Source organism: Miscanthus floridulus, chromosome 5, assembly GCF_019320115.1.
Source record: "Miscanthus floridulus cultivar M001 chromosome 5, ASM1932011v1, whole genome shotgun sequence".
In the NCBI taxonomy this organism is placed as follows: domain Eukaryota; kingdom Viridiplantae; phylum Streptophyta; class Magnoliopsida; order Poales; family Poaceae; genus Miscanthus; species Miscanthus floridulus.
This window is the reverse complement of record NC_089584.1, coordinates 17,753,138-17,776,889: the sequence shown is the minus strand read 5'-3', so window position 1 is coordinate 17,776,889 and position 23,752 is coordinate 17,753,138. Positions and strand designations below refer to the sequence as shown.

General features: G+C 43.8%; 1 long non-coding RNA gene and 1 pseudogene across 1 annotated transcript; one reads left to right on the top strand and one right to left on the bottom strand.

The window, feature by feature from the left end:
- Positions 1 to 18,072: 18,072 nt before the first annotated feature.
- LOC136449602 (transcription factor DIVARICATA-like) lies at positions 18,073 to 19,531 on the bottom strand (annotated as a pseudogene).
- Positions 19,532 to 22,170: 2,639 nt separating this feature from the next.
- LOC136449603 (uncharacterized) lies at positions 22,171 to 23,051 on the top strand. Its single transcript, XR_010758060.1, has 3 exons — positions 22,171 to 22,456; positions 22,596 to 22,794; positions 22,876 to 23,051. It is a non-coding gene; the product is annotated as an uncharacterized lncRNA (long non-coding RNA).
- The last annotated feature ends 701 nt before the right edge of the window (positions 23,052 to 23,752 follow it).

The window sequence follows — 23,752 nt, the reverse complement described above, 5'->3', positions numbered from 1 at the left end:
GTGGGGGATATACCCCCGGGTACCACAAGATGGTACATGGGCCGCACCATCCGAGGTGGCCCGACCCGTATGATCAAGGCAAGCACATCAAGATTACAAGTTGTACTAGATATTGTAATAGTACCAAATTGGATAGTTTACTTGTAACCTTGTCTCTTCGGAGTATATAAGAAGAGACAAGGGTCCCCTAGAGGGGAGGTTAATCTGTATACATCTCAATACAATACACCAAAGACACAGGACATAGGGTATTACGTCGACCAGACGGCCCGAACCTGTCTAAATCGCTGTCTCTGCGCCTTGTGTCACCATCTAGTTCCTGATTACACGCATCCTACCGATAATCTACCACCATGGGCACCCCCCTTGGTGGACTGCCGACCATATTTCGTCGACACTGTCTGATGTTGTTGTGCCTTCCCAAGATGTGCCTTCTTGTCGCTTCTTTGGTATGCTAGGCTTCTTCTCTTGCTCTGAGGGGTCTGCCATGTGGGCCTAGAGGCCCCCATTACATAGGCTTGAGGGAGTTCATTGTCCTAACACATCATGCCCTGGGCGTGACCCTACTGAGGGAGTGGACGATAACACCTCATAGATGTGGAATGGAACGGGGAACTAGCGCTCCTGATGTTCTATGCCTATCAGGCTCTAGGTGCCTGATAGATTCCCAGGCTTTTTTCGGTGTTGCCTCGGGTGAGCACTTAACTCGAGCGGGGGCTCTTTCTCGGCTAGGGCTCCCCTAGGTCAAGAACCCCTTGCACCATGGCCAAGTCCTAGAGCCCCCAACGAAGGTGGCCTAAATGGGGGCCTTAGCTTCTTTTAACTCGCTCTTTTGACATCGCAAATTTCCTTAGGAGTAGGTCATCTATAGCCCACTGAGTCATCCCTTGTTTGCTAGAGGTTACATGCGAGTGCACCTGATAGGTATAACCCATGATCCCCCAGCTGATTAGGAGAATCAGTTGGGAGGTTAACACTACAACATGAAAGATTATTGTAGGCGGGCTAACTAGGTTTTTGGAGGGCAAATTGTCCTCCTCTAACAAAACATCTACATAAATCTAGATTTTTTAAGGTGGCCAAATGACCACCTTCGAAAGTTGATTAAAAATGAAAGCCCACTAGCGAGCCTGTTTTGGAGCTCATCGTCAAGCTTGCTAGCTTCCACGCGTCCCTCGCTGCCGCTAGTGCAGCCTCATGAGCCTGTCACTGCCAGGAGAGGCCCTACATGGCCACAAACGCCGATGTCGCCCCAAAGGTCTACCACTGTCAGGAGAGGCCCATGCGACCCCCGTTGGTCTACCACCATCGGGAAGAAGGCCCACGTCGCCCCCACACCTACGCCTGCTGCTGATCCATGGCCGTTGAGATCACCTCCACATGTGCCTACCATGTATCCACACCATTGTTAAGAGGGCCCATGCGCACGCCCACCTTGGATCCACCACCGTCGATGGGTGGGCCCTCCTGTGTGTGGTCCCCATGAATTCGTTGCCACCATAGCCGCCACTAGGAGGGCCCACACGCATGTCCCCGCCATTGTAGCCACCCCACGTGTGCGCTTGCAGCCACTAGGAGGGTCCCCCATGCATGCCAATGCCACAGATGCGTCACCGCCGGTGGCTCCCCACATGCGCACCCACCATCGAGAGAGAAGAAAGTACCGATAAACAGTAAGGATTGCGGCACCTTCTAGATCTAGATCACAAAGTCCTTAGACATGTAGCCCTATAATCTTTTTGAGCATATTTAAAAACTCTCTAGTTGTGAGACTGGGCATACCACATCCGGTCATGATAGTACAATTATGTTTCTTATGCAAGTTCATTTGCTCCAAATAGTGTTGCATCATATTTTTCTCAACCAATAGAACATATTGAATTTCTGATGTACCATCATGCGAATCTTTTTAATATCATTTGGAATTTGTGCTCCTTCAAAACAATTCAATTCAAGCCCACTTCTCATCTTTAATTAAGATGATATTTCGAAGCACAAGACCCTTTTGTGCAGGAAACACCTAGAGTGTGGGCATTCTGCACTGATGACTGAAACATAATTACTGAAAGGGTTCTATTAGACACATTATTGGGGGTGTATTATATGTTAGGGACCCATTAGTGTTTTTAGGGCATCTTTGACTTCACCTGTTGCCAATATTTGGAGCGGAGGGATCGCCATCGGCATCTTCAAAAGAATTTCTCACAAGCGGCCAGCCAAGTGGGGCTGACGAGGAGCGCATTGGACAAGCAATCAGCCCAAAAACAAAAGCTTTGCCTAGCGCCCATGAGTAAAATCTTGAAGACATGTCGTGGTCATCTACAACTACCTCACCTATGTCAACTACTTCGCCTACTTCGACTAGATCAATGTCTTTGGCAAAGGATCGATTGTGAAAAGAAGGTATCGAGGGCTGAAGACCGAAGGAGCAAGCTACCAAAGATAGGGATCACAAAGGTTTGAGTGAAGGTTGACATTCAAAGACTAGCCGACGATAAAATCATCCCTAGACTATCTAATTATATATGAGAGCCATGTGTCAGGGTCGAGTATTAATTAGGCCATACTTAGTTGTATTTAACTATTAGTTCTTATACTTTTGATCAAAAGCGAATAGCTAAGGGGCTATTGTTGGGGTGTATTATATGTTTGGGACCCCATTAGTGTTTTCAGGGCCTAATTACATAGCGAAAGGGCTTGTGAGATAAAGCTTAGGGCCCATTTATAGCCCCTATTGGTTGTTTTGTAAATACAAGCCCCATCAAGGGAAATAATGAAAATCTCCCTTAGTCCCTTCCCATCTCCGCTATAAAAGGGGGAGAGGAGGGATGGAGGGTACTCACTTAGTCCTTGATTCATTTGACTCTCTCTCTCACTCTCTTTCTCACTCTCTCCTCTTTTATGTTCGTGTGCTACACCAACACGCATCCTGAGTCCCAAGGAGCTCCTTTTTCCATCGTAGTATGACGTGTACAATATCATTGAATGAGCGATTGATATCATTGCTAGAATGAAGAAGGGAAATAGTGTTGCATCGTATAATTATCTGCATGTATCATAAAATCCATAGACAGGTAGCCCTATAATCTTTTTGAGCATATTTTAAAACTCTTAGTTGTGAGACCGAGCATACCACATGTAGTCATGCTAATACATTTATCTTATGGAAGTTCATCTGCTCCAAATAGTGTTGCATCATATTTTTCTCAACCACTAGAACATATTGAATCCCTAATATACCATCAAGTGAATCAATGTCATTAATCTTTTTAATATCATTTGAAATTTGTGCTCCTTAAGAACAATTCAACTCAAACCCACTCCTTAGCTTTCGATATTTCCATACACAAGACCCTCTTGGGCAGGAAACACCTAGAGTGCAGGACATTCTATACCGATGATTGAAAGACAAGTCTGACAAGGTTCTATCAGACACAACCTAAGTCCCAAAGAGCTCTTTTTCCATACATGAGATATCTTTTTGTCATACTATTACCAGCAGCAAAATTATTACATAACTTTTGAGTTGCCCATGATGTCTCAGTCAATATGACAGTGTGCATGTATCATTGAATGAGTTATTATATCATGTGAAGGAGGAAAATTACATTAGTTTTGTTGTATTCCATAAGATCCACTTCAGACTTCGGGACTTTTAGTGTGAACACTTCATTTAGAGCAATAGAATCTAGATTATCATCCAATGACTTTTCTAATAGAATTCTAACATCTTTTGGAGTTATATTCTCATCAATAACATAATGTTGCCTGAGTTCTATCATCGTTTGGAAACTTCCATACTGGCATTGAGGAGTCATTGGCCCCAGGATGGCTCATATTTATTATATTCCTTGAGATCTATAACAAAGCTCATACTTCGCTCAGGTTTTATCGATAGTTGTAGCTCCCTTCTAGAACGATGGTTAAAGGTTTATCTACCATCATGCACTGCTAGATTATGTGTGAATGCTCAGACCTACATTTGCAAAATATAAATTATGACTCAATGCGAGGAAAGTTGAAGTAATAATAAGTTTATAGCTCCAACTTTACTTTCAGCATTTGCTGAAAAGCATTAAAATCAAATAGGTATCCAAAGTAACAAACTAAATCAAATTAAAACATGCCAGAGACAATACAATCAAATGCGAGAAGTAAAATATAAATAACCAAAAAGATACAATAGTCCAAGCCTATGCATGAGAAGCCCTTGTCTTAAAATATAATATATATCGGCATACGTTAACATCAATTAAATGCATAATAGGAAATAGAAACAAAACACATGCTCAATTCAACCAACAAGAACAAAACTGAAGCATGTTGAGATATGAGCCATGAACATTGTATTGATCATCAAAGTGGTTCAGTTCTTTCAGTTCAAATAATTTATGCAATAAATTATTTACAAGACACAGCATGAAAAATTGTTCTCCTAGAGAAGGATTCGCTCCTATGGTTTCTTTATGCATTAGATGTATATAATTCTTACATTTTCTAACAAAAATTAGCATATGCATCTAGTGAGTATACAAATTAAAATTCCAGAACACTAAAGATGCAAAAATCCCATTAAGATCCCATCCTATCACAACCAACATAATAACTATTTTGCTTCAAAAGAACCGGAGCAAATTGGGGGAAAAACATCACACTACCAAACCTTCGGTTTATACAAATTGACATTTAGGCCTATGTAAAACTCCATAAACAATGGCACATGATTATACTCCAAAGGCTCACACAACCCATGAATTCTAGATACAATAGTGTCAGCGCTAGGCTGCTTGAGACTGAGGGATGTGAAGTGTTGAATACATCAATTTAAGCAGCAACTAACAGAGAAGGCCGATGGGATCACAAGTCGAACAATTATAGATGGAACATACATCGTATTTTGATACGAGCTTGAGGAGCATACATGAGTACTTAGCTTAAAGTATCAAATGATCACTACTGTAAGGCTTACTGAAGTCCTCTCAACCATCTCAACCTTATAGCCTTTCACCCTTGTCTGCTACAAACCATTTCCATGGCAATGAGATAACCAAAGACAAAAACTATTGCCCATAGGTTGCTGCTTCACAAAGCCCATCCCACCATTCCCATAATCAACATGTGAGGCTATCTCTTGTAGTTAAGCTGCACCTCTATACGCCTGAGAATGACCATATATACTCTTTCTGTTTGGGAGCTGCCAAAAAGCTACCAATTGTTCTCAACATGTCTTCTTTGCTATACGTTTCATCTTGGATTGTCACTGATGGTTGTACAAAATAAAACACAAAGAGATATTATTTGTCAATGACCTCTTGAATTATCACTTACTATCAATTTATATATATGCAATATCTACCAACCTCAGAGGAGAGAAGATTTGCAATGACTTCTACGTACTCTATTATGCCAGTCCCAGATAAACAATTAGCAAACCTATCATGCAAGAACTTGAAAATAGCATCTAAAGTATCTTCTAGGTATTTCAAGCGACCAGCCATGCTTATGAACTCTCTAAGCATCGAACGGTCCGTGGTGACAGTCTGACAATGCCTCGGTGAAAGTTTCTAAGTGTGGGACTTCACCGATGATCCGTCCTTGACCGCAGACGATCTGTGAAATTAAATTGATAGAACCCGAAGCTAAATAGTTTGGTATGTCAATTTTATAATTCAGACGGACGCTCTGTGGAGTTATTAAGTCTGTGTGGCATTCGCGGACGATCCGTCAATCCGTGGAATGTTGTTCAATGCAGAATATTGCATCTCGAAATGAAAAACTTGCTCTAGGTTTCTTTCATGTCAAATTCCTTGCTAGTGTGGGTTCCTAAGACACTATAGAGCATATCTAGCTAGTTGGTTGAAGCTACATTGTGTGCAAACTAGCTCTAGTTCATTGGTGAAGGTTTCTAGGTGTATGTGACCATGTGAAGCAGGAAATGGTGTTGAGCTCGATTCATACTCACCAAGGTTGCTACTAGTGGTTGTGAAGCTTCTCAAAGTGACGGAGAAGCAAGATCCAACCCATGGCTCCTTGGGCTCTTTCTTCTTGCTTGCTCACCTCTTCCTAGCTCCAATGTGGTGAGGAAGAGGGCTCCTCCCTCTTCTCTCCCCACCCCTTGTGGTGCTCGACCTCTTGATCAGTCCATGGTGCTTAGCAGCTGGGGTAACCTCAAATCCTCCCCTTCTTCTCCTTCCCTTGCTCCTTCCCCATGCTTGGGTGTGAGCGAGTGTAGAGAGAGAGTGGGAGTGGGAATAAGCTGAATGAGCTCTGCTAGTGCTATGTGTCGTGCTGGTCGAAGTGTGGACAGGTGTGGTGACTTGTGGGGCCAAGTGAGCTCCACTAATGACACCTCACATTTCTGCATGGCTGATTTTGATAGACTGTCCGTCCATGTGTTGGATGCTCCGTCATTGCACTAGTGCTTGACAGCTATCTGTCTATGATAAAATTTTAATGGACGCTCCGTCGTGATTGACGAACGCTTCGCCAAAATAGGTAGAGTGCAATTTTTGTTCAGTTCCTTGACAGTTTGGTTTTCAATTTGAATTTCAAATGCACATGATGCTTATGATGAAGATGAAATTGAGCATGTCATGACTGGGTCATGACAATTACCATAGCAATTATTTGTCATAACCTAAAATTTTCATTTTAGGTTATGAATATAAAACACTAAATAAAACAAACATTTTTAATTGTTTTCCTGAAATTAAACTAATTTAGTTAATTTCTTGAGTACTTAGATAGCGAAAAAAATATAATTTTCTATTTTTAATAATTTAATTTAATTGTTTGCTTGCCATCACGATGTTTGCATCGATTTTATTATGTGAATGGTGAAAATATTAATAAGTTTTTAAAATTGGAATAGTCTCAAAGCAGTATTGTCCTATTTTAAAATTGAAGTTTTAAAAAGAAGTTTAAATCAAGTCTTATAATTTTTTCTCAAAATCCGTCTTTAAATCTAGTTTCTAAATTCTAGTCAAAATCTTAAATCATTGTTTTGGTAAGATCATTTCAATAGGCCAAACTTCTCTTCCACCTATTTTTTTTATTCATACAACTGTGGCCATACAATTATCTTCCTTTCTTTCTTTCTTTTGTCTACAGCCATTTTACCCTTTCTACTATGGATTCTCACTTGGGTTCTCCAACTAAAGAAGTGACCAATTGGGTCCTTCAAATAATGCCGCGCCCGAGTAGAAGTTCAAATCCCACCATGCCACCTCTATATATGCCTACGTGGATGTGCCAACGTGGATGAGACCATGCGAAACTTGCAGATCCCCCTCCCGCCCCCATCTCCTCCACGTCCACTCTCCCCCCTATCTCCTATCGGTCCTGTGCTAGCCTGCTATGCATGGGCTCCAAATGCACATGCTCAGCGGCCATGGAACAAACATAGAGAGGTGGACTATGGGAGGGTGGGATTGCAAAGAGATATTGAGATGAAGGTGGCGGTGACGTGGTGAGTTTTGTACCTTTAGTCGAGCACAACGCTAGAATGAGGACTTGGATGGTCACTTTTTTTGTTCGAGGACCTAGGTGAGAATTAGTAGTAGATTGAGGACCCAGTTAGTCACCTTTTTAGTTTGAGGAACCAACTATGAATCCAAGAAAAGTTAAGGATCTAGGGCACATTTTACTCCCATATAAAAGTTCCATAGACACCTATTAGTTCTATTGTGTGGGTTTATCCAACAAAGAGCAACTGCAGCAAGAGCCCTTAAATTAGGGCCCTACTTTTGATTCGAGAACTCCTATTTTTGAGGCTCATTTTTTACATTAACTTCAACAGGAGCCCTCAAAATCTATTCCAACAGACAATGACATACGGGACCCACTTGCCATGCCCTCTCCTCTTCTTCGCTCAGCGAGGACTGGCTTGGGTCACGGAGGGGAACACCGGGGAACACATACATCCTCTACCACTAGGGTTGCTTGTCGCTCCTGTTGCTGGGTCGGGAATGCCTAGATCCGCTCGGATCGCTAGCCACTCGAGTCGCCAGGAGGAGCGACCAGGACAGGAACATCGAGAGGACGGAGAGGAGTAATACGGCCGAGTTTGGGACCTACCGGGAGGCCACGCGACGGCTAGAGGCTACGCAGCCAGAGTCTCCTAGTCACCGAGAGGTCATTGGGATCCTCCAGGAGGCCATGTGGTCGGGGCCTCCAAGTCACTGGGGAGGCGAGAGCTACGTGGCCGGCGTCAGAGCTCGTTGGGAGAAGAGTCATGCCGCTGCAACGACCAAGTAGGGGCTAGGTGGAGAGTCCCAAGGAATGAGAGCCAAGTGGGTAATTTGATAGTCTCTCATTTTTTTAGGGCTCTATAGAAGCACGTTGGACCTCTGTTTTTTTTTTTTGTCTGAGCCCCCCCCCCCCCCCCCCCCCCCCCCAAAGTTTTAGTTTAGGGTCTGTTTGAGGATTCTGGAGATGCTCTAATGAACTAGTTGAGGGTTGAATTAAAGTCTAATCTATTAGTCCGTATGTTTGGCTAGAGTGACTATTTTTTTTAAAGTTACTACTCCGTAGCTGTTAGTCCAAGTGATCCAAATAGACCCTAACTAATGACCCAGAAAGACAAAACTTAACATCCCTGCTTCTCATCTATGCTGGGAATTTGCGTGTGTGGAATCACCGGTGTTTCACTTTTCTACGCAGATCGTGCTGGCTTCTGTTCATCGCCAACGAAAAGTTTGGAACTGCAGTTTACCAAGTGGCAAAGGAGCGAAAAGCAAGTAGAAACAGAGAATGTGCGGTCTACTATATTTGAGGTTTCGGGTACAAATGTCCTGCGGACGCTTTCACGTTGTAACTTGGAGCATTAACCGATTTAGAACAGCTCCTGGTGAGCAGCCAAGAGTATGACGGCTGAAAGCAATCTGAAACTTAGCCGTTAAGTGTCTGAAAGAAATAAAAAAAGAGGTGGTGAAGTCCCATCCAGTTGAATCAACACGAAGTGATGTTCCACACGGCCTCTCCCAGCGTGTGTCCTCCTTGGTTCCGTAACACACAAGCCGTCGAAAAACGACAAATTGCATCACCAAAATACGCATGGCAAAATGACATACAGTCGGCAAATCGCATTCAAAAGTTTTATTCCATCGACGAAATAATAAAAAAGAAAGAAACATCGTTTTGGCTTTTCGTGTTGATAAATAAACTGGATGGTTGTTCACTGAACTGAATCAGGTGGACTCAGTGAGACATCAGAGAAGGTGACTGGGAGTGGAAACTAGCCTGAAGTTCAGGCTTCACATATTACAGCAGCCTGCAGCCCTGACGGCAAGCTCAGCAATTCAGCGAGGCAGAATAGCCACACCCACACCAGAAGCATCTCTGGAACAGTGCCACCATCATCAGTGAGTGCCGTTGTGTTCTGCAATTGCTGCAACTTGCAGAGTGCGGAGCCAGAAAAGCACAAGCACCCACAGAAGATGCTGCATTTGGCTTGGCTACAGAGAGAACTGTTTGGTGTTTGCACAAGGATCTGCCTCATATCTGTGGATGCCTTTTCTGAGCAAGGGATGTTGAAGCTATAAAATTACTAGGATCATAGATCTAGCCGGTAGAGTGATTCTATTCGGAATAAAAAGACGCAGTACATCCTAATACATGTAGAACTAGAGAGACAGAGAGGGAAGGGAGAAGGTGTTGAACCTGACGCTGTAGAGGGGGAGGGTTCAGAGGACGCCATCACGTTCGTCGATGTAGTCTACGCACGGGCAGCGACGGTCAGTGAAGAAGGCGGTGAAGACGTCGACGTCGATGGAGCGGGCGGCGCGGCTGGTGGCTTCCCGTCACTGGTTGCGCCCCTCTCTAGATCGGGTTAGTGTTTTGGTGTCGGTGGGGAGCTCGGCTCAGGCGAACCTCGTAATAAGAGCCGCCGACCTTCACCTCTTTTTATAGCGCAGTGTGACAGGGGCCCTCTAGCCATAGGTGGGCTGGGCACCCCTGATCAGGGCGGGAATCAAAGGGCTAACTGGGCCTTTGGGTCCAGTTAGGATTAGAGATCAATCTAACAATCTCCCCCTTAATCTCCTTCCATCTTTCATTTTCATATCATTTACTTTTGTTCATTCCATTACAGATTAGCGCATAGAGCATGTCTCATCGTCACGGTCTATTGCCGATAGATTTAACAGCTACAATATACCACTCTGTTCTGAAATAGATACTTATCTTTGGGTCTTCTTTTGTCCAGAAATTATAGGCTTTCCCTTAAACCCATGCCGGCTACATGTTCTCTAAACATGTTGGGTGGTAAGCCTTTTGTAAGCGGATCCGCAAGCATCTTTTCAGTACTTATGTGCTCAAGACTTATGACATGATCCCGGACTTTATCTTTCACAACATAATACTTTATGTCAATGTGTTTGGCAGCACCACTTGACTTATTGTTGTGAGCATACTGTACTGCCGAATTATTATCGCAGTATAACTTAAGTGGTCTATAGATGTCGTCAACCACCTTCAAACCGGGTATGAACTTCTTTAGCCAGTTCACCTGTCCCGTTGCCTCATAACACGCTACAAACTCGGCATACATTGTGGACGATGTAGTGACGGTTTGCTTTGAGCTTTTCTATGAAATAGCTCTCCCTGCGAGAGTGAATAGGATTTTCTATCATCTTCCGCATAATCAGAATCTAAATATCCCACTATATGGAGTGAATCAGATCTTTTATACGTCATCATGAGGCATTTCGTTCCTTGCAAATAACGCAAGACTTTCTTTATTAATTTCCAGTGTTCTGTTCTAGGATTGCTCAGGAATCTATCAAGTAACTCGGTAACAAATGCCAAGTCAGGGCACGTACATACTTGAGCATACTGCAAGTTTCCGATAGCTGAAGCTTATGGAACCGCTTTCATTTGATCGATCTCATATTGGTTCCTGGGGCATTGAAAATCCCCATATCTGTCGCCCTTGACTATAGGAGCAGGTGAGGGACTACATTTGTGCATACTGAATTTCTTTAAGATTTTTTCTATGTATGCCTTTTGTGATAGTCCTAATACCCCTTTACTTCTATCTCGGTGAATCTTGATCCCTAGAACGAACGAAGTTTCACCAAGATCTTTCATATCAAATTTTGAGGACAAAAACTTCTTTATCGCCAGTAGTAGACTGATATCACTACTAGCAAGTAAGATATCGTCCACATACAGGACAAGGAAGATAAACTTCTTATTTTTAAACTTTGCATAAACACAATTGTCATCAACATTCTCTTTAAACCCAAAATTCCTTATTGTCTGATCAAATTTCAAGTACCACTGTCTTGAAGCTTGTTTTAATCCATAAATAGATTTCTTTAGGAGGCATCACATTCGTCCTTTTCCTTCCATGACAAAACCTTTCGGTTGTGCCATGTAAATATTTTCCTCCAAGTCTCCTGTTGAGAAATATTGTTTTTACATCCATCTGATGTAATTCTAAATCGTAATGTGCCACTAATGCCATTATAATTATGAAGGAATCCTTATATGAGACTAGAGAAAATATCTCATTGTAATCAATCCCTTCTCTTTCCGTAAAGCCTTTTGCCACAAGTCGCGCTTTATATCTCTCTATATTCCCTTGAGAGTCAAGTTTTGTTTTGTAGACCCATTTGCAGCCTACTGTTTTGGCTCTTTTAGGAATTATTTCTAAGTCCTAAACTTTATTGGCATTCATAGATTTTATTTCATCTCTCATGGCCTCAATACACTTTGATGAATGATCACTTCTCATGGCTTCTTCAAATGATGTGGGATTATCCTTCATTTGATATTCCTCAGTATTGTATACTTCATAGTCAGCAGGAATAGCTGGTCTTCTAACTCTTTGAGACCTTTTAGGGGCCTCCACATTTGGCATATCTTCTGTTTGAGGTTGTTGTTGCTCCCCCTCATGTGTGGCAATAGGATCTAAAGGATCTTGAAGAACAGGTTCCTCATCGTTATTCATTGTTGCCACAGGTGGAATAACAACAGGTGCTGGCACCATAGTGTCTTACACTGTTAGTGCAGCAACAGCAGGTAGTGAGAAAAATAGCTCATGAATCATCGGAGTGGGCGCATACACCCGCTTCTCTTCAAGGTTAATTTCTCGAGCTACCATGCTCTCCCTCATCATTTCATCCTCTAGGAAGACATTGTGTCTCGTTTCCATAAACTTTGCATGTCTGTCTGGATAGTAGAAATGAAAACCTTTTGACTTTTCTAGGTAGCCAATGAAATGACAACTCAGTGTTTTGGGATCTAGCTTCCCAATGTTTGGGTTAAATACTTTAGCCTCAACAGGACTCCCCCACACACGTAAGTGGTTTAGTGAGGGTACTCTTCCTGTCCATAACTCATACGGTGTTTTGGGCACTGACTTACTTGGTACTCTATTGAGAATATGAATGGCGGTTTTTAACGCCTCCATCCATAGGCTCAATGGTAAGGTGGAGTAACTTATCATACTGCGCACCATATCCATCAGGGTACGATTGTGTCTTTGAGCTACTCCATTCTGCTGAGGTTCACCCGGTGTAGAATACTGGGCTACTATGCCATTCTCCTATAAGAACCTTGCAAAAGGTCCAGGAACTTGGCCATATGAGATATGCCGATCGTAGTACTCCCCCCACGGTCGGACGTGACTATTTTGATCTTTAAATTATGTTGGTTTTTAACTTCTACCTTAAATATCTTAAATTTATCCAATGGTTCTGTTCTTTCTTTGATTGGATAAATGTAGCCATAATGGGAGTAATCATCTGTGAATGTTATGAATGAATCATAACCATCCACACTCTTTACAGGAAACAGACCACAGATGTCTGTGTGAATAATCTGTAAAATTCCTGCGCTTCGTTTGATATTTTTCTTAATTTTCTTTACATACTTTCCTTTTATGCATTCTCTGCATTGTGCTAAATTTGAGAGCTCTAATGAAGGAAGAATATCATTCTTAACTAGTCTTTCTATTCTTCCCCTCGAAATATGGCCTAAACAACAGTGCCATAATTTTGCCAACATATCATGAGCTCTCTTTCATTTTCTGTTTACATCCACAGATGAGGATACATTCTCATTGTCGCACGCAATGTTTCCATCATCGCATACAACATTCACTTCATCACGTAGTGATAACAAATAAAGCTCATTTTATAAGATAGCAAGACCAACACATGTATTATTAAATGTTATCTTACATTTGTCATTTCCCAAATGGCAATCATATCCATCATTGTCCAAGCATGAAACACTAATCAAGTTTCTCTGTAAAGAGGAAACATAAAGTACATCTCTAAGTAAAAGTGTGAGACCATCAGCAAGCTCTAGAGAAAGATCGCCAACAGCTTCAATATCTGCTCAGACTTCATTTGCAACTTTAACGTGTCTTTCTCTTCTTTGCGTAGTCCTCGTCGAACATAATCCCTATAAGGAATTAACAACATGAACAGTTGCACCTGAGTCAATCCACCAAGTAGATTTTGAATATTGTACATACAGGGATTCATTTATGAACGTAATAATAATATTCTCACCTTTCTTTGACATGATCATCTTTAAGTAATCGGGACAATCTTTCTTATAATGTTCCGTCTTCTTGCAATAGAGACACCGGTCTTTCTCTACTATGAACTTATTCTGCTGAGGCTGATGTAGCATGGGACCCTTTCTCTTTGACTTTGAGGAGTTAGCATTATTATTCTTTTTCCTGTTGTCTTTCACATAATTGATAGTGCCACCATTGACAGCTTTTATTCTCTCCTCCTCTTACATACACATAGCCATGAGTCTCTCTAAGTCCCACTTCTCAGGTTGTATGTTTTAGTTGACAACAAAAGTGTCAAATTCCTTTGGCAAGGAAGCAAAAATCAGATGGATAAGGAACTCTTCCTTGAGAGCCAGATCCATTGGTTTTAGCTTGGATGCCAAATTGCTCATCCTTAGTATGTGCTCTCTTATGCCACCATTTTCAGAGTACCTCTTTGTCACCAGCTGCTTTATCAGCTAGGTAGCAAATGTCTTTGAAGAGCCAGTGAACTGACTCTTTATTCTATCGAGGTACTCGGTGACTGTGTCACACTCTGGGATTGAGCCCACAATTACAAGCTCAATCGTGTTCTTTATCACAGCCAAATATTTCTTGTTAGCAGTGACCCACTTTCCTATGCTCAAGGTCATAGGACATCTTTTAGGATACAAAATCCCTCTCTCTAGTTGCTCAAGTGGTATCAGCCTCGTTTGTCTCTCTCACCGGTGCCACAGGCTCAGTGGGACATGGTGAGGTGACTACCCAGTCCACCTCAGCCAAGATGAAGGCCAGGTCAATCTTTTTCTTTCACTCCGTGTAGTTATCACCTTTGAGAATGGGGATCTCTTTGATACAACCCATCAAGTTGTATCCGTCTGAAAACACAATTCATATAGAGTGAGAACATAAACATAATAATAACAATTGCATGCCTTAGTTCCAACGTTGGTTAAAATTAAAACATGCAATTGTCCTCTACACTAATTCTACATCACCGTTGGACAGAAATAGAATTAATGCATGACAAAACTCATCATAATATTGCCATTAATTAATGTTAGACAGAATAACAACAATATTATAATAAGCTAAAAACATATCCATTTTTCAAAATTAAATTCTCCCGTTGTTTCAAATTTAATAATAAAAATAACAACTTTAAAATACGCAGCGGAATAAATGAACTCATTTTCTTGAATTTTACCTACAGGAAAATTTCTCTTTTCTATTTTCTTTAAGCCATTAATTAATTTTCAGGAAATAAAACTTTTACTGGAAAAAAACAAAAAAAATAATGCATTTCTTTACTGTTACTTCGGCCCGACCAAGAATTCGGCCCGGCCCAGCTCTGCTGACGCGCGCGCTATGCCTCCCAGGCCGCAACCTAGGCCTGGACCGGAAAGCCGCCCGCCCGTGCGCTCGCGCCTGGGCCGATCGCTGGCCTGATCAACGCGGGCCGTTCATCCAAATCCGACGGCCACGCGCGCGTTTCGGTCGGAATAAAAACCCAACGCCGCGCGCCCCCGAGGAAACCCTAACCTCATTCTTTTCTGCCCTTTCTCTCTCTACGCCGCTCTCTCTTCTCTCCTCACCTCGCTCTGCTCTCTTCTCAGCGTAGGCAGCAACAACCAAGCGAAGACGAGCGTGAAGATGGCGCCGTCGCCGGTCCCCTCGCTTGCGTGCGCGCTCCCCAGCGGGTGAGCACGCCACCGTCGAGCGGTCTGGGCGGCGGTGCCCTGATCCCCTCCAAAACCCTAGATCTGACCCTGCCTATTCTCCTCCTCCTCTTGTCTCGGTCCCGACGGTCACGGCGCCGTCGCCGGGCCCTCTCGCCGGCGTGCGCTCCCCAGCGGGTGAGTGTGCCAGCCATCGAGCGACCTGGTCGCGGTGCCCTTGGCCCAAGCACCCACCCACGCGCCGATAAGGCGACAGCATGGTGTGGCGGCGAGGTAGGCTTCTTCCCCTTCCCCTTTTCTTTTCTTTGATTTTTCTTTCTTCTTTTCTCGAATCTATTCGATTTAGGGTTGGGGATGGGGTTAGGATCGAGATTAGGGTTTGGTTAGGGTTAGGGTTTCGTGTTTTGTTAGGGTTTCACTATTTATCTTCCCTGTGAAGTCTTCACGGGTTTAGGGTTCAGTTCTCACCTTCTTAAGGCCGAAACCCTCTTCATCTTTTCCTTTCCTTAACCCAGTTAGGGTTGGGGTTCAACCGAACCCTTTGTCTTCTCAGATCCGAACCGGATCTGACCTTTCTCTCTTTTCTAACAACTCTACCGAGATCTACACCTAGTGGACCGCTCCGATACCATTGTTGAAGCTATAGAATCACTAGGATCATAGATCTAGCCGGTAGAGTGATTCTATTCGGGATAAAAAGACGCAGTACATCCTAATATATGTAGAACTAGAGAGACAGAGAGGGAAGGGAGAAGGGGTTGAACCTAACACTGTAGAAGGGGAGGGTTCAGAGGATGCCATCACGTTCATCGATGTAGTCTACGCACGGGCAGCGACGGTCGGTGAAGAGAGCGATGAAGACGTCGACGTCGATGGAGCGGGCGGCACGGCTGGTGGCTTTCCGTCATTGGTTGCGCCCCTCTCAAGATCGGGTTAGGGTTTTGGTGTCGTGGGGAGCTCGGCTCGGACAAAACTCGTAATAAGAGCCGCCGGCCCCCACCTCTTTTTATAGCGCAATGTGACAGGAGCCCTCCAGCCATGGTATGCTGGGCGCCCCCGATCAGGACGTGAATCAAAGGCCTAACTGGGCTGTTGGGTCCAGTTAGGATTAGAGATCAATCTAACCAGGGAAACAACAGGGCCAAAAAGGAATTGCAAAAGCTGACGCAAATGGATGCAGAGAAAGCATGAGATGCCAAGGTAGTGGAACTCTGACTCATTGCCAATCTCATACAGGCATTTGGTGGAGCTAGCATCATCAATAGAAAATGCCACATAGGACTGCTCAACAATGGAGGGTCAATCCACGGATTTAAGAAAAGGTGTTATTTCTAAAAGAAAATAACGAATCGAGAAAAAGTTGACTAGACGAGCAAAAGAAAGTAGTAGCAATGCTCAATGACTCATTGCAGACTCAATTTCGTTTATCTTCTCTTCAAAAAAATTGTGTTCATCCGCGAAAATGAAACTTGTCCAAACACATAATTTGGCAGGCACCAATAGGTAAACTGATCACTATGGATAAATATGTCTGGACTACAGCATGATTTGAACTCTGAAACCCTCAATATAAGGCATCATCTTCAGAGATAGCAGAATCAGATGGTCACAAAGGTTACGGATACATCAGCTGACCAGAAGGATCTAGAATTAGGTTCTGCTTATCCACGGCAAGCAAAAGCAGGATCCATGATTGAATGCAAGTCCACTTCATAGGATGCATGATATGTTTTCAGCAGAGGCGAAGCCAGAATAAATGGTCACCGGGGTCAGAGTCGGTACTCAACTACTCATATAAGTAGCTTATAGGTTGCAACAATATAATACACTAATCGATTGCCCAGGCTTCAACAATTTGTCGCATCTTTTCGTAGACGTTATGAAAATTATTACCCTTGTTGCCTACATGGTCTCTAAGCCTATCAGATATTCCAGCCATCTACTACAAATGCATCATTCCCACCTTGCCCCTTATTGTAATCTCTAAACAAGTAACAATATAAACAAAAACACCTATCCACGTTTTCACTATACCCTAGGCAATCATATTTAGTGAATTATTCATGTTGAAGTATCTTCATCATTATTCTCATTATCACCTATTGTGGGTAATTTTCTTTTAAAGAATCTTACCAACGTACTTTGATTACCTATGAAATTAGTCACATAATAAAAATTAAAGCAGATATATACTAAATTACTAATGTGCAAGTAGCCTACTATTAAAAGTCACTAGTGATTATTGAAATGCAACTATGCAAGCTATACTAAAGTAGATAGGTACCTGACATTTCGCCGGAATGAAAGAGCACGCTCCTTGGTGGAAAGCCTTAAGATCTCATATTTCAGACTAGATTATTTTAATTAGCAATTGTAGAATAGGGCATTTGGAGTACCTGGATAGGCAGACAGAAGATGGGCAGAGAGTTTATCGCCGCCGGCCACCAGCAAGTCATCACTGTGATTTGCGCCAAGCGTCTTTGAGACGCGAGACAGAGAACGAACGAGCGGCCGTTGGGCACTGGGCACCGGCGCCGTTTGCCAAATGCTAGAACAATGGAGATCGGAAGATGAAACGACGACTACTCAGTCCAGGGCTCCAGGCTGTAGCGGAGGCTGGAGGCAAACTGTTTGTCCTTCTGGGCTGCTGCCTGTACAGTATCTGGTTGCAATTTACATTTACGTAATGTAATCACATTCCAGGTCTAGAAAGCAGAAGATGGACCGAACTGCTGGACTAGGGTCCTAACATATTTTCTACTAGGGTCTAACGTGGTGAAAAATCACTGGCTATAACAGGCCACGGCAAAGTCGTCGGTGTCAGGCGACCCCGATACCTTCACGTAGCTTCGCCCCTGGTTTTCAGCCATACCACTCAAGTAACAGTCTGAAAATACCAAGGCATCGAATTCTTGGCGTTCTTTTTGTTACATTCTCGGTATCACCAACAAATTATGGACCACCATGGAAGGAAGATCCCCTTTCTGTTATGCTCCCAAATTGGCTAATTACTTCAATACAGGCGCTGAAGCTACAGCAAGACCATACGTATTATACACTAGACACCTGATCCATGGTGCAGAGTGGATTTCGCCTAGAACAGAACGCTCTGGTTGGAGACCAATTGATCATGTAGAGGGCCACACTGCAGACCTTGATCTTGCAAATCCATCCGGTAAGTCGCCATCACAGAGGTCCGGGTTGGTGAATTGAAGGGCAGATTTCCAACACCGTGTTGCTTGGCATCGGCTGCCAATGAGAACTGGCCTATCCCCGCAGTCGGAACTGATGCGTTCGACTGGTTGGTGATCAGAGAGGACTGGGATGGCGAGGGAGGCTGCTCGTCCGTCAGGTTAACCGTGGTAATGTCATGAATGCTGGATCTCCTCTTGTCCTTGCCGCCGGAGTTGAGCCTGATGAAGTACTTCTGCGCATGACTGGCCACCTGAGTAGGCGTCCTCGTCTGAACGAAGTTGCGCGATATGTTCCTCCAATCCCCCTTGCCATATTTCTTCAGGCCTAAGAGAAACAACCTGACCGAAGAAGAAAAACATGATCTTGCTCAGTAACCTTTGATCAATTCTTGCTTCAATGGTTGAATTATAGTACTAGCTACGGGCAGGGCCTAAGGCCATCATATGTACATCAAGCTACATGACTGTCCTAGAGAGTCAGATCCTACTCGATAAGGAAAATTCCCCGGATTAAATGCAATTAATTGTTGATAATTGATTAATTGCAAGTTGCAAATCTACTCAGATGATGTAAACCCTATGGGATGATGGTGAAATTCAACTATCCAAGATGGAAACTCTCGCCAGTCTTGTGCATGACGCAGAGCAATCGCTCTCAGAACAGAGCAGAACCCAGAAGTCGTATGCAGTAATATACTCACCTGTGCTCCTCCTCCGTCCATGGCACGCCCTTCTTCCTCTCCTGCTCCGGCGTGCGGCCGTGGTGCCGCTTCCCGCAGCCTACGCCGAAGCGGTACCCGTGCCTGAAGTCCCCGGGGCCGTAGCCGCCATTGCCGTCCCACTGCAGAGTGAACGAGCTGGCCCTGCCGCCGTAGACCGGCAAGGGCACCTGGCCGCTCTCGATCTGCTGGACGTCGAGCTGGAGGTTCTTGAAGTGGCTGACGACCTCGCGGACCGTCCGGCCGGGGATTGCCTGCGCCACCTTCTCCCAGTCCGGGCGGCCAAGGTCGAGCCCGGCGAGCGCAGACTCGAACCGCTTGTTCTCCTCCGCCGTCCAGAGACGCGCCGCGGAAGGGAACCAGTTGCTCCGTGCGGCTATGTGGTCCACCGGCCGGCAGCACGTCCATATACATCTCCCGCATCATCTCTCCCCCCGGCGTTCCTCCTCTTCTCCTCCCCCTGTAGGAATCACAGGACTGAAAGAAAGGTTAGATTTCTTTTTGCCTTTTTCGGCATCTCAGTCGGAACATGATAAAGATTCCTAGAGCACTGTAATAATTATTAAAGGATTTCTCTCTCTGAACAGGAAGAATTCCTGTCGTCGCTGCAAATCAAACAAGATGAACATGGGATTGGAGGAGATATCTCATGGGGGGCGAAAGGTGGAATCTTTGTGAGTGAAAACTGGAATCAATTGCAAACAGGTTGATTCTCGACCTGAAAAGGGATCGACTTTATGAACGAGTTAGATTGGAGTGAAGAACAGCCTCTGAACTGAACCCCGAACACAACCGGAATCGTGAACCATGTGACCCCAAAATCAGTTATCCCTAACCAATTTGACCGCCGCAGCCACAAATTAACGAAACCACCGCACCTAAACTAGCAGAGGACCTAACCACCTTCGAAATCCCACTCAAAATTACATCACCAAACACCACAGAGAACTCGAGACCCCACCCAAAGCAAAGCGAAATTTCACCTGAACAGCACCTCCTCTTGATCTCTCGCGGCGCCGGCAGGTTAGTCCTCGGCAGGAGGGACAAAAGGCGATCCCCCTCGGTTCTTGCTCAACCTCTCTGGGGTTTTTTTTTTCTCGTCGCTCTCCTAGTCTCCTTGCTTTCTTCTCTCAGCTCTGAGCTAGCTTTCCCTGAGCACTAGAAAAGAGAGAGCGATCCAGAGGGAGGCAGGTTCTTGTGAGTGTCAGCCGGCGATTGGGCCGTGGCTTGGTGCTTGCGGCCGACTTTTGCAGTATTTATATACTACCGCTACTCCACTAGGATACCCGTGTTGCTAGGCCGCATGTATGTGCGTGCGCACATCACATACACGCATGCACGCTTGGAGTTGTTCTTGGCTTCCCTTCCCTCCCTCGCTTTTTGCCTCCACTACTGCCTACTTGTTCCCAAATCTCTTCTCTCTAATTGGACATCTTTTTATTTCATACTAGCAGTATTCATTACACTTTAGCTCGGGATAGAAAGCATACTCTATATATAAATATCACTGCACATTGGTGGTTAGCGTCTCTACGCTAACAGCCTGTTCGCTTGTTGGTTTCAGCCAGGGCTTATCAGCCAGCCAATAATGTTTTTCTCTCGTAGCAAACCAGCACCAGCCGAGCTTATCAGCCCAGAAACCAACCAGCGAACAGCCCGTAAAATGATAAATGACAATCTGTCAGTGGCCGCTTCCAAAATGAAATAATAAATGTATCAGTGACTTCTTAAAGCCATTTTATAATCTGAGACTCTGAGTGTAGCCGTGTGCCCAACTAAAAAACAAAGATAATGATATTTTTTCTTCTTCTTTCTGTACCCTTATTAAGTTGCTTGTGAAATTTTGATTAGTTGGGTGTGTGTGGAAGTGGTCGAGTAGTGGCACTAATATATTTGTTTATATGTGCGGAGGAGGGTGATGGGGATGATTGGTCGCCGTTGACAAGTAGCCATGGCTTTCAGTTCAGGGTTTCGTTTCATTCACCTGTTGCCATCGGCCGTTTGGTGCCGCCCACGCATGATTTGCTGGGAAGGGATTGGGCGGTCATTGTCTTATTGCAAAGGGAAAGGGAAACAAAAACTGCAGTAGGTGTCGTCCGTGCCGCTGGCAGCTGGTGTGAGCCTTCTGTTCAGTTCTGCTTGGTTGGTTGGTTCATCTGAATTCTGCCAGGCTCCGCTCGACACATCACACATTACAGAATGATTGGTGCCGCACGCTACACCACAGCCGTCTCACCTGACCGAGCCTCGCCTCGCGCATGACATCTGCTCCATGATGAGACCATATTGCACTGTTCAATGTTTTTTTCATAAATAAAAATACGTACATCAAAAGGCGTTGGACGGTCCTGAATCTGAAATGCACAAAATTAATATAGTTCATTCAACTCAACCGGTGCAGTGCAGGGTTTAGGAAAATTGTGCAGAAAGTTTGAGGCTATGCGGTAGGCGCTGGAGGCTCTGGAGCAGCGTGTTCTGATAGCGCATTAGGCGCTCGATGTGCTTTAGGAATTAGGAATTGTGCTTTTAGATTTTTGGGAGAGAACTTGGGCATCTCCTTTTGCTAAATAACATCAACCTACGTCACCAGATGGGTTAAAATCGGCCCTTTTGCTTTCATGCACGCTTCAACACATGAGGAATGAAATTCCTTTAGCTCTCTTATGGGATCCCTTTAATTTCTTGGAGAGCTAATCTATACCCTTCTTATGTCGGTTTTAGAGGAGTGGTTCTATTATTCTACCCATCCTTTCAAATCCAACATGTTATCAAATAAAGTGCCTTCCTTTGTTCTCTTTATACGGTGTATTACGATTTGAAAAATTCTTTGAAGCTGCTCTTGACCATTAAATTCTCTTAAACCATATTATCAATTGCTACAAAAATAACTATTGTGCTACAGTTATAAACGGTTTTTGAAATACTAATTTGATTATATAATTTTTTTTATAAGCGTACCATGCATACACAGTTTGATCATTACTTTATTTTAAAAAGGTACAAAGTTTGATGTTCAGATCCCAAAACTGAAAACTCCTTGTCAAAAGAAAAGAAGCAAGTGCTGCTTTAAAAACTTTGTATGTACTGGGCGTCTTTCGATGATGATGTTTTCCTTGCTTTCACAAAGTGATTTTCGTAGATGACAAAATGCTGAAAATTACAGCACCCTTCGTGCTGTAGACTTGACTGGAGAATCTCTTCAAGTGGCATCTTTCTTGAAAGAAATAGGTGACCGACAATGAAGTGGAGAAAAGCTGTCCTCTACGCCTCTACCGTTTTGACAAGCTACTATTTCCATTGGATTCTCCAAGAGGGGGCCCAAAAAAAAAAAATCTTGCTTCCATTGACTAGGTACAATTTCCCCTGTAACCTGTTCATATTTGCAGTTCAGTTTGCATCAGAAGAGAAGTTAGCATATACTACTACTATATTTATATGTCCTTGAATTGTTAATCTGTGGCACATGGTTGTTGCTTGACTGCAAAACCAGATGAGATCGCCACAAAAGACTGCCAAAGTACAACTGAAGCAGGGGGAGCTTTCTGCATCTGATGAACAAACCCTCATCAGGCATGTCCAGTCCAGGTCTGCACCCCACGTAGCAAAAGGAGGAGGAACCTGCACATCTTAGCTAAACAAACACACACAGCCTCGCTTGGAATTCAAGCAAGGCTGTCAGGAAGCTACCAGTCAGTAATACGAACCACAAAGTTTACTTTAATTAATACTGGTCACCTGAGACAGCTCTGACCAATCATTCATTCACGCAGCATGGCCAGGAGAGAAATGCCGGGGAAACAGGTTGGAAAGGGACACAAATTTAAATGCCGATTGGAGGATGGCGTATTTTCCCCGTGCTATGTGTCGCCTCCAGTTTTATCGGATGTCAGATAGAGACTAAATGCTCTGTATTGCCGGTTTATAACTACGCCTTGCAATGATTTTAAATGTTTTTTTCCTTTCCAAATATGCGCATCTTTTAGTAAACTATTCTGTGATTTTTTTTTAAAAAAGAAACCATTGCAAGTTGCTACATGAATAATGAGTAGTGGTCTTAGGAATTGTACGGACTAAACTGTTCTATGGTATATATATTAGCGTTGGACTTGTTTAATGAAAAGTTTACTTTTGTTTGACTCATAAATTTATTTAAACGTGAGTCATCAGCTGTACTGGCATATACTATCATCATTTTTCAACTAAAGTACAGGTCACAATTATTATTAGGTCGGAGGACAAGTACAGGTAGTTATGTTGCAATGACTTGAGGTCTGAAGTCTGAACACATGGTTTAAGGGGTCAGAGAAACAATAGGGACGTTTTCTAAAGGAGCTACTAGCTAGCATTGGTGTTGGAGGTACCATCAACAAGGGATATATTGGCCCTTCCATGCACAAGGAGCCACTGTATGTTAGCTATACTTGGCCATATGGCCCAGGCACGGCCCGGCCCGGCTCCCATCATGCCTGTGCCTGGCACGGCCCGGTCGTAGGGCCGTGCCTAGGCCGCCATGTTGGGTCGTAGTGCCGACCCAGACACGGCACGGATAATGGGCCGGCACGACACGGCCCGATCAATTCTAGCCATCGGATGGTTTCAAAGGATTCCATAGCTGTTGGATAAGAGTATATAACACCAAACCCTAAC